Source organism: Miniopterus schreibersii (assembly GCF_964146895.1).
Source record: "Miniopterus schreibersii genome assembly, chromosome: 21".
Taxonomy (NCBI): Eukaryota; Metazoa; Chordata; class Mammalia; order Chiroptera; family Miniopteridae; genus Miniopterus; species Miniopterus schreibersii.
Genome location: NC_138123.1, coordinates 4,186,715 through 4,204,166, shown reverse-complemented (window position 1 = coordinate 4,204,166; position 17,452 = coordinate 4,186,715). Strand labels below are relative to the sequence as shown.

The following is a 17,452-nucleotide window of genomic DNA, read 5'->3' as shown; positions in this document are numbered from 1 at the left end:
AATATTGAGCGTATTTCTACCCCATCTTGGATCAGGCCCTATATTTAAAGACACACAAAGGCCTTAGTGATAATAATAATAAAAGTCCTGGTTTTTCCTCAAGTCGTTGCCTGAAAAATTATTTGTAAGCGGTCAAGAATATCCAAATGCATGTCATGTTGTCCTCGGTGAGGATGGCCTGAATTTGTAACCTACTCGTTTACCTAATTTCAGATGTATTTACTACCGTACTTCTATGCTTTAGTGATGTTTAAGGCTTTTTTCTCTCTATGTGTGTCTCTCTGTCTCTGTCTCTGTCTGTCTGTCTCTCTTTGTTGAATGAGAGGCAGAAAAACCCTTGTCTCCCCCTCTTCCCGTTCCCCCCCCCAGCTCTGTCCCCTCAGGCTTCATTCGGTAAAAGCAAGTTTAGATTAGATAATTTTAGTTCTTTGTGCGGAGCTATTTTTAAATGTAATTTCTGCTAATAATGCAATTAGTTGTGTCTTTTGCATAATTTGCAATACGGTGTTGAAGTTTAAGAAGCTTCATTTTATTTTAATTAACAACTGATCGGTAATAATAACCCAGCAGCTGCTGACATTACCAGCCTTAACTCTTAAAAAAAAAAAAGGCGCCAGCCCCACGAGCTCTCCTGCTTTCTGTCCCCCCTTTGAAATATTTAATAAGAATGCCATGTATAAAATTACGCTGTCGGAGAGACCAGGAGCTGCATTGCAATAGGGATCGCAGTGCAAAATCATTCAAAATTCCCTGATGTGCTCCCTCCCCGATATCCCCCATCCCCCTGTCCTTCCTCCCCCCTCTTTTCTAACTGCCTGTCTCTTGATTCAGTTTCCTGGGGGTGGGAGCATGCACGGGGCTATTGTGACATTTCGGTTCACTGTCCTACCGACCCCTGGTGCATCCCATTAGCACCTTATTTATAGCTTCATAAAAGGGTTCCTTCTTCCTTCTTCTAACATATCCTCGTATCTCCGATGATCGTGCTATCTGAGCATTGAACTGTTATTTTTAAAAAATCTATTCTGTAAGTTGACTCCTCATGGGCTCACTCCCCTCAGTCCCCGCTCCTGTCACACTTAAAAGTCTGCCCACAAATCCTCTCAAGAGACCAGGCTCAACATCTTCCCATTGTAAAAAGTCCAAGAGAGGCTCCGAGCCCGTTTCCTTCACCTTCCAACCTGCAGGCCCCCGGAGCTCGGGATGCTTGACAAATGAAACTTCTAGAAGTCACCCCCTCCTACCTGCTCATCAACTTACCCCTGACAAGCCTCTCAAATCGAGAAAGCTATGTTTTCCCTAATAAATTTCTTTTTGAGCCCTGGCCAGTGTGGCTCAGTGGTTAGAGAGTCGGCCCATAGACCGAAGAATCTTGGGTTCGATTCCTGGTCAAGGGCACGTACCTGGGTTGCAGGTTCAGTCCCTGGCCCTGGTCTGGGTATGTGGGGGAGGCAACCAATCAATGTTTTTTTCTCTCTCTCTCCCCCCCCTTCCACTCTCTCTAAAAGTCAATGGAAAAAAATATCCTGCAATGAAGATTAACAACAACCAGAAAAGTTCCTTTTTGAAGCCACTTGTTAGTTGAGCATCTTGCACACTGACTACGAAAGAGGCCCCGAGTCTGGGGCATAAATTACTCTTCCGAGCCACCGTCTCCGAGTCCCCGTCTCCGAGTCCCCCCCCCCCCGCCCCTTTATGGATTAGTTCGTTCTGGACTTGACAGGGACATAATTAGGACTGTTGATGAAATCTACCAAATTGTTCCTCCATGACCTCGGTGGTCAGGAAAATCGGCGGCGTCGTATTTGTCACCGATGCGCAGGCTCCAAACACTTCATATTAACCGCGTTATTAATGTGCCGGTGAATCGGTAGCTCTTGAATGGAGCCCGGCCCTCATGGCATCTTGCACTGGGTGCGTGGCGGGTGGGCCTGCGGTAAAGGTTTCAGCGGGGAGGAGACGTTAAGAGAATCCCTGCGTGGACCTGTGCGTGTTTTCCCTTCCTACCCGATGCTGGCCTTTCAGAACCCGGCCTGCTTTAGGGCTTTCCTGATGCCATAGCGTTTGCGCTGGTGAGTTGGCTGCCGGTTTAGCCTCCGCTGAATCCTGTAAACCCGCTGAGAGGGGAGCAGGGAGCGCTGTGGGTGTCTGAGAACAAGGCTTTTTAGACTGAGGCAGGTCTGTGTTCAGATCCTGGCTCCCCCGCTCATTAGCTGTGGGCCTCTTTTTTTCCTACAATATATTTTATTGATTTCAGAGAGAGGAAGGGAGAGGGAGAGAGAGAAACATCAGTGATGCGAGAGTCCTGGATCGGCTGCCTCCTTCACGCCCCGCACTGGGGCTCGAGCCCGCAATCCAGGCATGTGCCCTGACCCGGAATCGAACCGCGACCCCCTGAGTCAGACGTAGGCGGGTGCTCAACCGCTGAGCCACGCTGGCCGGCAGCTGTGGGCTTCTTCAACATGTTTCGTCGCCTTGTGATGCCTCATTTTTCTCATCAGTGAAATGGAAATAGTGTGGTTCTAAGGAAATAACTGAAAATAATTGCTGAAAGAATTTATTATGGAAAAGTATGGAGGAACAATTTCACGTTCTCCCTTCTGAACTGAGGGCCAGAGCAATGACCACGTCCTTCTATTAAAGACCCCAGGAGTCAGTCTGGAATTGGAATTTAGGTAGCATGGCCTAAAAGGGAGGGTGAGACTTTGGGATTCGGAAACATGATGTCTCTCAGTTTTCTTATCTGCAAAATGGGATCAGTAATATCCACCTCAAAGGCTTATTAGCGTAAGGATGAAATGAAGTCAGGAAATGCTTCTAAAACAATTCTCACACGACTTCCAGTGATATTCTAGTAGTATAGCGGCAGGATTATCACTAACCTCTGCTAATCACCTCTCTTGACTCCTGAGCCGGGGAGTAAACTGTACCCGATAGGCCAGCGAGCCCACATCACACAGCCAGGACCCGAAACTCAAGGTCAGTGGGCGGGCCAGCATGCGCTGGGCCGCACTGTACGTTGGATTCTGATACTAGAGGTCAGCGTGTTCTTTGTTTACAAGCCCAGATAAATATATTGTATTGGGATTGTTCCTTTATCCAGCGTGCGTTGACTTACTGATAGCACACCATCCGTGTGTCTCTATGTATTTTTTTCCTTAAACATTTGCTTGGATCGTGGTGACCTGAACGCTGTATCATTAGGACTCGGCTTCAATGCAGAGTAACTTTACCTGCCCTTCTTTTAATCTCCGCCTATGAGAATATGTAGGTAAAGCTCGCTGCTCTCTTAGTGTTATTAGCAAGGGACATATGAGAAATTCGAGTAGGAGCTTATACTCCTCACTGGATGCTATGACATTGGCATCGGTTGACCCTTCAGCTGAGACAGTAGGTTGGCTTCATTGGTTGAGAAGGTTTTGCCACAGCCGGTGGCGTCTGTTTAAATCTGGGGACTTAGTAAGTGTTGGGAGACTCAGCCGCCTACGGCCACATACCTCTCTGTGCTAGGCCGAGGATGCCTCATCATTACAGTTCCAGAAGTTTCTTGTTGGGATGCTGATGCCAAGGAATCATGTTGCTTGAAGCCCTTCGCTACCCGAAAAGCTTCGTAGGGTGTGAGCACCCTCTCTGCGATCACACAGATTTTGGACGGCAGAGACTGGATTTGAACTCAAGGCTGCTCAGCTCTACCCACCATGTATGCTTCTTGCATCATGGGAACCAAACAGACTTGTCTAATTTCATTCATTTACTCATTTTTCCTACATTAAACGTAACTTAGAATCCACCACCTTTCCTGCTTCCAGTCTCTGACACGGTGCCAAACAAATTCGAAGGTCTGATTTCCCCCAGTCTTCAAAATCCTGGGAACACTGGGACTGAAATCCAGCTACCCCAATGTTAATCTGAGGTTCTCATCACAGATTTCTCTGTGAAATATCTTTGCATTTAGGGAGTGAGTATAGGAGGGAGTCAAGAAGTTAGGAGGCTAAGAGACATACATCCAAAACTCTCTTTCCCTTCTCTAATTGGGTGGACATCTCCAAGCTCAATGACAGTTAAGAAAGGCAGAAAAACGACTAGGTGGCAGTGTTACTTTCTGAGCCCCGTCTCAAACCGGAATGGTGTCTTCTACTTGGAGTCATAGGTGAGATTCCAGTCTGGGCTGCATGACTTCTTTGTAAATCCGGGAGATTGTATTAAGGTTCTCTATGATACTGAGATTTGCTAAGCAAAGTCCAACTTGTCAATAGCTCTTCTTGTTGGGTATTTAAAGTTCAAGAGCTTTGTTTGCTTTGGTTAAGTGCTCTGAAGTGTTTCAACAGCCCTGGGCCCATTTATATAAACAAATGAAGGAACAGGCTGATAATCCATGATACCGGAAGCAGCCGGAGCCCGGGGAGCAGCAGAAATCCTCAGTGACTCAAAGATAAGCCTCCCACACACCTGCCTGATTCACTGGGCGAAACAAGGACAGGTGTGTGCCCAGGGGTTTGAATGGCTCAAGAGGGAAGGACTGGGAGGAAAAATAGTTACTGCCTTAGGTACATGTTTCTTGAAGTTTATTAATTTGTGAGCATTTTGCTAAGAAGGGCAGTTACAACCTTGATCTCATTATTTGTTGTAAGAGGTACATTTTCTTTTGTTGTTGGTCGTCTCATTTACGCCTGAGATCATTTTAATTGCATTTGTTAGGAAATTGGTTTCCTCCAAGTATTCGTTATTTTATATAATTTGTTATCCATTCAGACTTTTAGAGACTATCATTAATTTCTTAAGGAAACCCCAGTTTAGAACAGTGACTTTTTAAGCTACTTGGGCGCAATGCTTATCTAAGCAGAGGTGAAAACTTGCTATCGAATGATGTCATGTTCAAACAATTCTAAAAAAATACGTCTCCATCGTTATAGAGAAAGATGGCCCCAGTCCACCAGCCTCTCACCTATTTCATCAGAGTTTCCAAACACAAGGGGGGGTACGTCTGTGTCAACGTTCTGAGTCCTACCTGCTCTGCCAGATGCTGGGGAGTCACTGAGGGACTTTGGGGTGTGGAGGTGAGAGGGCTGAGCTTAGAATCCATCTAGTCCTGGTTTTAAGCTCAGCTTCTGTCGTGTAACTCTACACAGTAATCGTCACGTGGAGGTCAGAGTATCTCCTGCAAAACATCATCCTGGGACCCAAGTGAGACAGTGGATCAGGTTGCATCGTATGGAATTTTCAGTTTTGGACCATGATTTTCAATGTTTAACAGTTATTAGCTCCACAGTTTCAAATGCGTTCGTCGAATGGTCAAAGCATTGAGAGGATTTCCCATCAAATGGAAACTCCTACTAAATAACAACTTCAAAGAAAGAGAGTGTGGGCCGGAAGGAGGGAAACCTGAATTTATTAGTGAAGAGAAAGCACACGGGATGGGGGAGCAGAGAAGGTGAGCGGGGTGACAGCAGGAATTGCCGGTGGCTCTCCTTTCCAAGTGCCTGTGACTGTTGTCCTAACCCTGGTGTGTCCTTATGAGCTCATACTTTTATATGAATGAGCACACCTATAACTGGATCGATTAAAATCAGGCCAGGCTCTGGAAACTTCACAATGTACTTTATTTTAGAAATATTTTTCAATAAACCGCTGATGAAATATTAGTAGACCACAAAGGCAGGGAAAGCAGAGTTCACGAAGCAATAAAAAGAGCAGGTAGACGGGGGAAGGAAGGCATGGGTGGGAAGAGACGCTGTCATGACCGGAGTTGGCACGCGACATAGAACTTAAAAGGACCAACGTCCGAACGCTCTCTCTGCCCCGTTAGATGCGACACCTTGACCTGCTGTCGTCAGCTATAAATGCTGGGTGGTTTATTAACCCCGAGGAGTCCGTGCCACGAGTTGTATTGTCTGTAAGAGGCGTTAGCCAAATGCGGCGTGTCCTCGGCAGGGAATCTCAGGGCAACTGGGACCCCTGCTCGGGGCTGACACATTTCGGTTCGCTCAAGACCTTGAGAACGCTCCTGGATTCTTGACTGATTGCCTGGAGCCGAAAGGCTTCCTGGCAAGGGAGCCGGAGCTGAACAAAAGATGACATCACGGCGTAGACAGGATCGCCGTGTCACAATGAGAACTGAATGCAGATTGTCCTGACATAGGACCGAGAGGGCGTGAGAAGACGTGAGGCTTGTTTTCCCCCGCAGTTTACATCAGCTTTAATAAGTTGCTTCCTTCCCTTTTCCTCTCGCCATTCATCACTCCGTATTTTGAATATGTTTCCCCTCGAGTAGCTTAATGTCTTTAAAGAGGAATGAAGAAACTCGCTTAAAATCGTCAAGAGGGGATTGGATCGCAGTGGGGTGGCCTCTCGGTCTGTCTCGACTCTGAAGCCTGTAGTGAGAGTTAGCGAGGAGCGGTGACACCTTAGGCCCGGCCGAAGACCGTGGGGAGGGGCCTGGCAGAGGGTTTTCAGAGCTAGAGTCTGCAATGGAAGAGCTTCCTCAAGGCTTTTCTTCTCATTGAACATTTTACCAGGTGGTGCTTTCATATTTATTAAACTTGGGAGTGGTGGCATCTCTTCCCCTAAAGAATCTCCTATTTTTTTCCTCCTGAGTGGAGTGAAGGCCCCTTCCCTGCCCTCCCACCCCTCCCTCCCCTCTCTCTCTCTGTCACACCCCCCCCTTCGTTTCCTATACATTTTTGTATTGCTTGGTGGTAACAGGGATTTTTATTTTTAGTGTTTCCTTGAGCATATCTCCTCCACACCCTGTAAGCGTTTTCATTGTTCTGCTGAGTTGCAGACTCTCTTTTCCGATTAGGGTCCGTGTTTGAGGCCTTGGGACACGAAAGCCTCTGATTTATTTTTTAGACGGTGTAGTGTCTTTGTGTTTAGCATCATTCATGGTAACTAACCACATCCACAGCTGATAGAATTGTCGAATAGGAGCCCTGAGCTGAAGAACAGTATCACAGAAATAAAAACACTTAATAAAACTAGATTCCATCAAGTCAACAACAACAACAAATGGCCCCAAGCCCACCTAGGTGGAAAGAAATGTGATCATTACAGGAAGAGAGAGTGTAATGGAAAAGAAGGCTCAGCCTTTGCCCCGAGGGGACTTAATCCTGGAAAAGGCAAGTTTATAAGGCAAAGGGCCAGACGAACAAGACAGAATGCGACTTGGGCCGTAAGGGGTTTGCTAGCAGCCTTAGCACCAAGGAGCGACCGATCCTTTGGGGTGAACAGAAGAAGGTCCCTTACAGAAGGAATATGTGCAAGACTTGAAAAAATAGGTAACATTTTAGCTAGTTTCTATTTTGTTGGTTTTCCTCCTTGCTAGAAGCCAATAAGTGCTCATTAAAAAAAAAATAAAATCAGAATATACAAAGAAACCAGAAGAGCATTTTAAGACACGGTACCTGCAGGAAGACACCTGCGATTAACATGAACAGTTAGAACATGAACCCATGGGTGCGGATGTAGCTGCCGGGCACCTGCAGTTGAACTGACCACCGGGCAGCTGGTGTCCCCGGACTCGCAGGTGCTCTCGCAGAGGTGCGCAGACCAAGCTCGGGAGGGTGGGTCATTCTTCTGGAATGTTCTCTCCTTTGTTATAGAACCTTATCGGTGCCCACTAGACAATCGCATCTCCCCGCCAGGGAAAGTGAAGGAAGCAAGGAGGAAATGCCAACCTCTAGCTCCTCTTGTCAGTATTTAAATGGGATATTTTATCAATCCATTAATTGGTAATTAAATGAAAAAAAAACACCCCTGCGTGACACCAATGTTTTCTTCCCCCCAGAAGCTGCTTCGGGAGGTTTGAGCGAGATGAATACATTGCCTTCCTTTGAACACTTATGTTGTTTTAAAATGCAATCGTTTCATTTGAGGTGTGAGGGAATGTGCTAACCTTGTCTTCGTCGGTGCAGGAGTGCGGAAATGATAACTGTATATACATGTTTTTAATAAAAATGGGGAAGAGCAGAAAGGAGGGAACCAAGTTATTTAAATCCTGAATACAGTCAGGCCTCATATGCATTGTTAAAAAAAAAAAAAAGCCCTAAAGAATTGCATATGGATTAGAGGGATGAATATTCTATTATTTCAGTCTGTTCTGCTGATCTTCTTATTGTGACTTGTGCTTCGGAAATCTGCCAGGAATTTGGCTCTGCCGTTGTCGGCAGTAATTTTAAATGTGTATCAAGCACTTGATAGTGTATGATTTGCGTGCTGTTGCATTCCGGTTCCCTAAATTCCCCGCCAATTTATTACTTTTTTCATACTGTTTTAATATTTCAGGATGATGAATATATACAGCATCATTAAAGGTAAATAAAAAATGCATGAAATTAAAAAATGGAATATTAGATGTTTCCGCACTGTAATCCCTCGGCCCAATAGGAATGAAATGTCTCTGTTTTAGCGAGTAATCCCTGCCCGTGATTAGGGAACCTGGGGGTGTCCGCACGGCCCACACACTATTTGATTTCGCCTAAGCCTATTTATGTAAGGTTGCAGTAAAAGTTGTTATTAGGAGACCTGTAAACCCATTTTACAATTCCGAGAGGTAGGCCTGCCTCTTAATCTTTTCTCCCTTTGTTATTTTTTGCTGGAGTTGATGACAGCGTGCTCTTAATTCACCTTTCCGAAGGCTGCCACCACTCCTCTTTTTCGTACTTGGATGATATTTTGGCTATCCGACCGAAATCCATTTTAAAGACCCAGGATTGAGCTCAGCCATTGGGTTGCATCTTGTCCCTGTTTTTTCCAATATTTGTAGGAAGGAGAGGAATTAGTTTCCTAGGGTCCTTCACAACTTCCGGACATTATATGAGGATTGTCAAGGGCAAGTTTTCCCAAAGTTTTCTTTTCCCTTCCTTTCAAGGAGGCTGTTCTGTTTTGACTCACTCAGCTCCTGGCATTTATTTTTTGTTTATTTTTCCTTTAAGAACAGTTGGTGCTATGTGATAACTATGCGAAAAAATTGTTCACATTTAGTTTTGATTTTCTGAACCAAGGAAAGCAGCGTTTTGTAAAGAGAATATTGGAATCTAAAAAGACCAAAAATGTTTTCTTCCTAAACCACAAATCACGTGAGGAAGCCGTGACATAGGCCCCACCCTACTGCTGTGACTTCTTGGGGAGGGTACTGTTTCTTTACAAGCAAATCTTCCGTAGTTTCCCTCTTTGAAAGGTTTCTATTTTGAGAGATTTTCAAAAACATCTCCAAAGTTAAACGTATGATTTCTTTTTTATTCTCCCTCCAATTAGATTTCGGCAGATACCAGGCTTCCCTTAACCCAGCTTAGTTCTGTAAAATGTACAGATATTGATGTAGCAGTTGCCTGACCACGCTCTTGTGCACCAATTACAATCTTATTTCTGACACCTTAAAGTACTGGGGTGTTTGTGAAAATTCGGCTCTTCTCCTGTAGCCTTCCTTATTTATGGCTTATTTATTGTTGGCTTAAGCACAAAGGGCATTATTTCCCTACTCACCGCCTAACCAACGTCATGGGCTGCAGCGATCAATAGCTTTTACCAAGTTCACGGTGATGAAATGTGTTCAGTGATCACCGTTCCCAGCGAACCCTCACCGATGCCCATTTCCAAACTACGCCGCATACAGCACCCCGAAGATGTGATGTCACCTCTGAAGCCTTTGCTCCTGTTTTGGCAGGTTCGCTCCGAGACCTACCTAAGGTGAATCCTAGTAGTGGGAGAGCCTGCCATTCGGGGCACATGCTGTCCATTTCTGAGTATTTATTCCGTTTTTTGCAAAGAAAAAAAAAAAGACACCAAATAACCTACGGCCGATAGTCCCTTGGCCGAACCTGGGAAGGCCTTTAAGAGCTGGGAGGGGAACATAGTTTTAAATAGTGCACACACTGAGGCTAGAAAAATTAGCAGCAAGCATGTGCTTTCGCAATGGTCCTGTGACAGTCAGCGCTGCTCTATTGTGTTCAGTTCATCGGAAATCTGAGCCTCCTCCGCCAGCTGCTCTCAGCCTTACCCAGAGGTCTCGGGTTCCGCTGTTGGCAGACCCAGCTCGGCTGTGTCGCAACTGCAGTGTGTGAGGGCCACCGGGTGCAGGGCAGCCAGAGAGGCCCGAGCCCGGGTGGTCCTCCCCACGCTGGTGGCAGGAGTGGCGTAGTGCGTGTGGATTTGGGGTAACGTGCACGGAGCTCCAGGAGCAGAAGGACACACCTGGGCCCCCCATCCTGAGAGTTTTCTGGATGGTGCCTGGAGCAGGTGCCGTTCCTTGAGGCCCTTCTAGCTCATCGGGAGAGCAGTGTGGCCTGCGGGTTAGAGCTCAGCCTTTGCAGTTAGTCCCAGCTGTGCGGCCTCGGGCCAATTACTTAACGTCTCTGAGCCTCAGTTACCTTGTTTGTAGAATTAAGATAATAAAATGATTTACTTCAAAGGACTGACTAAGATAAGACCTTTAAAGCGCTTAGCTCGGGCTCAAAACGGTAGTCAGCAATCAATATCGCCTCTGTGAAGTTCTCATATTTAATGTGTGCATCACCTTCCTGTTATAAATGGAGAAACTGAGGCTGTAAATCATGAGCTCACCTAAGACCACTGTGCCAAGAATAGCCTTAGCGTTTCCTGGCTTTCATGCTGTTATGCTAACCACTAATCTATGCTTCTTCCTCGAATCAAGCCCTTCACATCCCTACTCTATATTACAGCGAGGAGAGGGTTTTAGAAAATAATGGTAAGAAATAACCTGCCAAAGAGATTAACTTAATCTGCGGTGTCTCATCCTTGAAGCTGATCATATTAGAAATTAAAAAAAAAAAACAATATGTGTCCGGTCAGTATCTCTCCACAGCTAAAACGACTGGATTTTTAACGTATGAGTTTTATGTGGCTCGTGAAATTGGCAAGTTTTAAAACATAATTATTTTTGGTGAGTCTGGGGAGCCTCGCGGTGCTTCGAGAAATATCCACAGACGTTTAAACGGGCTCTGAGCCTTGGGCAGAGTAAGGTAGGAAAATGTTTACAGTTCATGGCTATGATCTCATCCTGGAGTATTTTGCCTGGAGCCATATAGAAACTCCTGGGATAGCAAAAAGCACATTTTCAAAGTGAAACAGACTGAAGGAAGTAGCAGAAATATTACACCACAACCTTAAAAACCACGTATAAGGCTGGATTAAAAAGCAGAGGTAACGAGGAACCTTTAGGCCGCTTCTTTTAATTACGAGTTCTGTCTACATTCCCAAATTAGTTTTGGATTTGGAGTTGGCTAAACAACCGGTGAGTCGTTTTTTGAGAAGAAAAAAAAAAAGTCGAATCGACCCAGTTATTTGAGTGAGTTTGACATGCAATTCCCCAAACAAGCAAATAAAAACAGTTTGTGGATATCGGCGTGGAATAATTCAGCTCCCTCTAGGTTGTGAATTTCATTGCTGCAGATGGAATTCCCTTCCAACCCCCCAAAATAAATACTAAGTAAGCCCAGGTCGGCCACTCACGGCCATGGCGCAGTCAGGCTGCTAATATGGTTTGTTTGCTAGATATGGCCCAGTGGTCCGGGGAGGGGGGGGTTTCTTCTCCTGACAGTATTGTAGTGAGCAGTACAGGAGATTTGGGGTGTTTTTTGTTTGTTCATTTGTTTTTTAACCGTGAGGAGCAAAGCCTTATGGGCACGTGAGCACTCTCTTTAGCAAGTGATGTAAAATGGGTAATAATCGGGTTGAAGCGCTCCTGGGAGATGGTGGTGGTGCCGTGGGCAGGAAAACAGGCATTGAGAAATAAGTGACTCCCAATAATCTCTTTATTGGGAGTCAGATCTGCAGCAGAGGTTCCTAATACCTTCATAAACACTGGTTGATGCCACCAAGACACTACTCAGATTCACGAGAGCGGCGAGAATTCTCTCCAAAAGGAGTGAAGAGGTTCACTGAATGATCCCTCCCTCCCTAAGCGGCACTGGGGGGTATAACCCCCAGTAAGTAATAATAGCCATTATTTATGAAGCATGTATAGACCATTCCATGCATACCGGTGCTGGCCAAGCAAAGAGTTGGACCTTGATTTGGGGGCTTCAATACTTGTGTTCTTGCTGCCTGGTCCACCCCACCTATGTAGAATCAAAATCTATATATTAGTGTAACTCTACATAATATAAATTCTGGTTTTTTTGGAGATTTTTTAAATTGATTTTTAGAGAGAGAGAGAGAAGCAGCAATGTGAGAGTGAAACATCCATTGGCTGCCTCCTGCACAACCCCTCCCGGGGATCGAGCCTGCAGTCCGTCGGGCCACGTGCCCTGACCTGGAATCTCAGTGGCAGCCTTTCCGTGCCTGGGATGGCGCCAGAACCAACTGAGCCGCACCAGCGGGCCCGGGCAAATTCTGATATCACTTTTAGTCATCTGATATTTTTTCAGTCCCTGAACCCTCTAAACTAAATTCTCAAATATTACAAACGTAACGAAATTCCAGAATGTTCACTGAGTTCCTGAGATTAGCGCCGATGACATAGAGGCGTCCCGTGACGACGCACCTATGGAAACTCTGAGACACACGGCCGGCCGCAGCTGGGCCGGTTCGCGTCCAGCAGTGTCACTGCCCAGGCCGGGCGCTGACTTTCAGCCGCCCGGGTCATGTGTTTAACAGACAGCCGCATCTGAGCCGCAGGCTTCCCACCCCTGCCGCGGCTCCGAGCGTGAGCCAGCCAGCCCCGCTCACGGGATCCGTTGGTGACTGGGCGTGGGGACAGTGAGCCTGCGCCCTGAACTCTGGCTGCCCCTGGAGCTCGGCTTCCACGGGACCTTTCTTAACCGTTCAGCTGCTCAGTGCTCAGCTGCGCCGGTTAACGGGCTGTTTGTAATTATCTTCCACTTTGTTACGAGAAGGATGTTCTTGTCTCTTGAGCCCCTTCTCTCCTCACTGATGTCATCTCTGCCCTCGTTGCAGTGTGGCGTAGAAAACAGGCACTAACTGGGTGCTTATCGCTCCGTGGACCGGAGGGAACTTTGGCCCTGCGGTTGGTTAGGATATGATCATAATAATAAGGGAAGAAAAAGATGATCTTAGGGCAGATTCACGAAGAGGAAGGGATAGATTTAAGAAAAAAAAAAGATGTGCCCGGCCTGGGTGGCTCAGTGGTTGAATATCAACCCATGAACCAGAAGATCGTGGTTCAATTCCGGGTCGGGGCCCAGGCCCAGGTTGCAGGCTCCATCCCTAGCAGGGGGCGTGCAGGAGGCAGACCACCCATGACTCTCTCATCATTGATGTTTCTACCTCTCTCTCCCTTTCCTGTGTCTGAAGTCAACAAAAACATATTTTAAAAAATAAATTAAAAAAAAAAAAAAGATGTACCAGGGATGCAAACTGCAGAAATCAGACTTCAATTTGAGCCAGAGTTATCAAAATGTGTTTCAAAGAAAAAGACTGAGTGCCAATGAGAAGACAAGTCATGGTACGTAGTGAAAAAAGACCAAAGCCGGAGTATCTCTCGCTGTCTTGTGACGTCTGCAAATGCCGTGGCTCTGAGCTAAAAAATGATGGCGGTCGCTTTTGCTTTGTTTATTATGCAATCTACTGTGTGAACAAACAGTTTTGCAGAAATTAGGGACCCACCGCCCCCCAGAATTAGTGAACTAGAGCAGTTCCCCGTTCGGGGACCATGCAAACTTAAACTCTTTTTATCGTTTGGTGTTTGCAAAGCACTGAAAGCCATCCCCTTAGCGTTGTCCGAGAAAAGCAAACATTTTGTTCCTGTTCCTTCCATATGAACTCTAAAGAAATGTGTTCGAAACAGGCCGCAGGTAAAAAAAAATACGGCTTTGGTTTCTCCCTTTGAGAACTCCCCAGCGTGGCTCCGTCTTGCAACTAGATTGTCTCTTTCGGTGTCTTCCCTGGAGAGCGGGACCTGGAGAACTCGGGGTAATTACGCCTCCTACCTTTCTAAGGCCCGTCTGTGACTGTTTTCTCTAAATAACCTGCGATCATGTAATGGACGACCAGCATTACCTCTGCTTTCATGACCCCCCTGATTCCCCAGTGGCCGGCCCCGTGCCCGAGTCAGCTCCTTGGACTCTGTCTTTGTGCTACAGGCCTCAGTCCTCCCACAAAAACTATTTACGTTTTGCTTGAATAGCTTAAACACCATTTTAGAAGACTTTAGATTGCTTTTGAACATTTTTGAATGCATCTTCAGCCATCAACTGGGCTTAAAATGGAAACCCTTTTTTCAGCTTATCTACATTAAACACCTGTAAAAATCAATGGTACTGTATTTTTTTTTTCTTCTTAGAATGCTCTGTTCCTTTAACTAATGCCAGAAATAATGCACAATTTATTCCGGCGTGTTCTCTCCCCCTCTGCCCGGTGTTCTCTGGCAGCAAGTGGCCTCGTGTATGAGACCTCACTTCTGCTGACTTAATAGTAAAATTGCCAGGTTGGTGTTGAAACCCAACCATTCGGAGCCTAATCCCCAAGAAGAAATTTGCTGTCCCTCTTGCTGATTATCGGCCGTCTCCGTCGCGATGAATATGCAAAACGTTTATTTATTTTATTTTTTGCCAGCCCACGTGTTCACGTCCGTGACCAGTCGGAGAGAGTTGCAGTGAACGAGCGATGTTTTCTTCCGAGCATCGTTATTTGGCCCTAAAAATCAGAAGTCATTACATTTATATTGAAAATCGTGAGTGGTTTGGATGAGCTTTATTACAGACGCGGAAGGATCGGCCGTTTTTTATGAGTTAGAATAAAAAAATATGATAATAATGTCGTCTCATCATCATAAAGAGCGATGATAAGGCCTGAATGAAATATTTATAGTATCTCATTTTATTTGATGGGTGCAATCTTCTCCCGAACCAAACACTTCCTCCAGGAGCAACCGGCGTTCCCCGTTCAAAACAGAAACCTCTGTAGAATTGAGGTCCTGTGTGTGTGTGCTGACAAACTCAGTAAACCAATACGTGACTGTCTTTAGTTGGGGAAGTTTGTCTTGCTTCTCAAAACAGAGCCTAGTAGGTTGTGATCAGAGCTGTGCGGGAAGGCAGGTGACACTGTCGTTTCTGTGTGCATCTCCTATATGTCTGTTCCCAAGTATTGCTTTTTGGGCTAATTCCCTTTTTTTTTTTTAATATGTTTTTATTGATTTCAGAAAGAGGAAGGGAGAGGGAGAGAGAGAGAAACATCAATGATGAGAGAGAGTCATTGATCGGCTGCCTCCTGCAGATGAGGGATTTAAGGAGAGCTGGGCGACAGTAACATTTCTGTGCTGAGTCCAAAACGTCTCCTTGAAATTTAAGAAAACTGTAAAGCAAATCAGTGTGTCCAGAACACCAGGCATTGTCTTTCCACCTTAAAAGCTACGTCTCCTCGGCAATGTTCTCTCCGGGCATCAAGAGCACCTGCAGAAAAGTGCTAAACTGAAAACAGGGTCCCTGTCAGCGGATCTAACAAGGTGTTGAGCTTGGGACCCCAGGGGGACTGTCGCCCCTCTCACAGCAAAGTAAACAAGAGCCCTGTGGGAGCCGGGGACACACGGTGACACGGGCACGGAGGGAGCTGTCCCCACGGACACACAGTTGAGACGTCACTCAGGTGCTGGGCTCTCCGCCGCCTCTCACAGAGCTAAACCATCTTTATGTCAGAGCAAATCGGGCGAGCCTCACGGCTTTTTTTCCTCCAACTTCAATGAGATGAGCTTGGGGAATGGGGGTGGGGGAGAGAGGGAAAGAGAGGGACCGTTTAGTTCACATGGACGCCCCGTGGCACAGGCACACGCCGGAAAACCGTTCCTGGGAGCTCAGGGTCTTTCGTGAGCGTGGACACAGTGAAAACCGGGGTGGCGGGCAGCAGGGCCCGGTCACTGCTTTCCCACATTCACATCACCGGGGCCCGGACCTCAAGACGGGCAGGGATGCTCCTGGGCAAATGGCAGGGACGCCCGGCCTTTCTTCTCAGGCCACTTCCATTCCTTTCTGCTCCTGGTTATGACCCGCACGTCTGTGTTCAGAGAGTTAGTGGTATAACGCGATCCCTCCGTGACTTTACGGAGGCGGATGTCAGTGCTCCTGGGTGTTACGTCTCCAAGGAAATGCAAAAGTCTTAAAAGGGTCCGGCTGGGTTAGAGAACACGTTGGAAGTCCCCCAAAGTCTAATACGATAGTCCTGCGGCCAATGGCATTGTTTTACCTGCAAAGACGGGGGTGGGGAGGGCTCTCTTGGGCATCCCATGGCTTCCTATGAGAAATGTGTTCTCTAGCCCGGAACCGTGTTTACTGATACGCGCGTCAAGCCGTGACTCAGGGCTGCCAGGAGCTGGAGTGTTAATTGTCAGCCGCTGATTGCAGCCACCTCCACGAGGCGTCAGGGCTCGAGTAGAGAATCGGTTCCTTAATCGAGCCTGGGGTTGCCAGGCCAGCGCCGACCAGAGCCAGCTGCAGAGGAGCTGTGGAGGCCAGGATGCTAGACAGGACTCCTGGACGGAGGAGGGGTCCCCTGTGCCCCATTATTCATTCTCTCTGCCCTAGCGAGGGGAAGGCCAGAGCACCATTCGGGGCTCTCTTCAGACTTCAAGACTGAAATAGGCGGCACCTGAATGTAATTCCCGGGCAGCCAGGTGCTGTCCAGCCCGCGCAAGACGCAAAGGTGGCTGGAAAGACGCCTGTTAGGGGGTTTGCTCCGTCCTGCTCCGTGTTTCTTGCACTCAGGTTTCTCCCCGATACCTGATTTCGCTGCAGGAGGAATGCAGCGCCCTGGGCCGGGACTGGGGCGAGCGAGGTGAGCGGCCCGGCAGCCTCGCAGAACGCCCGACCGACCACGCGGCCGCGCATCCGTTTGAAGTGGCGGAATTAAAATGTCCTATTCTTTTGCATTGTCACGCCTCAGGTTGATAAGCGCAAAGCCGTGTAAATAAAAAAGACCCATTTCAGAACCTCCCGTGCAACCTTTTTTTGTTTCATAACAAAAGGCAGTTAATTAACATACCGGCGGTGCGCAGCCTTCCCAAACTCACGCTAATTATGTATTCCGTTGACCGCGACTCCAGGCGCAAGGTAATTGGCTTCCAGCGACGTGACATTTCGAATCATCTCTCGAAATTACATCAAAAAAGCCACCCTGTTTTGTTTTGATAGGGGAACAATCAATTTGATAAGTGGTAACACAGCTCATTGTTTCACATTAATTAGACTAATTGCCGCACGTTAGCCTCGGAAACAGACAGGACTTGGAGGAGACAAAGGCTGGGGCCCTCAGCATGCGGCGCAGGCGACGGTTCCACTGGCCCGCGAGGGCTGTCGGGGAAAACAGAGCGGTTAGGAGGCAGCCTTGCGGGAGGCTGGGTGTTAACCGGGGCTGGACGTGTTGCGCCCGATTCGCTGGCGTTCAGTTACGGCACCCGGGTTCCAGGGCCCGCGGGGGGGGGAGGACGGCTCCGCAGGCCCGGGTTCGGAGGGGTCGCAGCAGTGTCCCTGCCACCCTGTGTCCTTCC

At 47.2% G+C, this 17,452-nt stretch overlaps 1 protein-coding gene across 10 annotated transcripts in view; it reads left to right on the top strand.

Annotated features, from left to right (window-relative positions):
• The window catches only part of ESRRG (estrogen related receptor gamma), a 404,445-nt gene that overhangs the window by 173,444 nt on the left and 213,549 nt on the right, over nt 1–17,452 (top strand). The gene's annotated exons all lie outside the window — the stretch shown is intronic.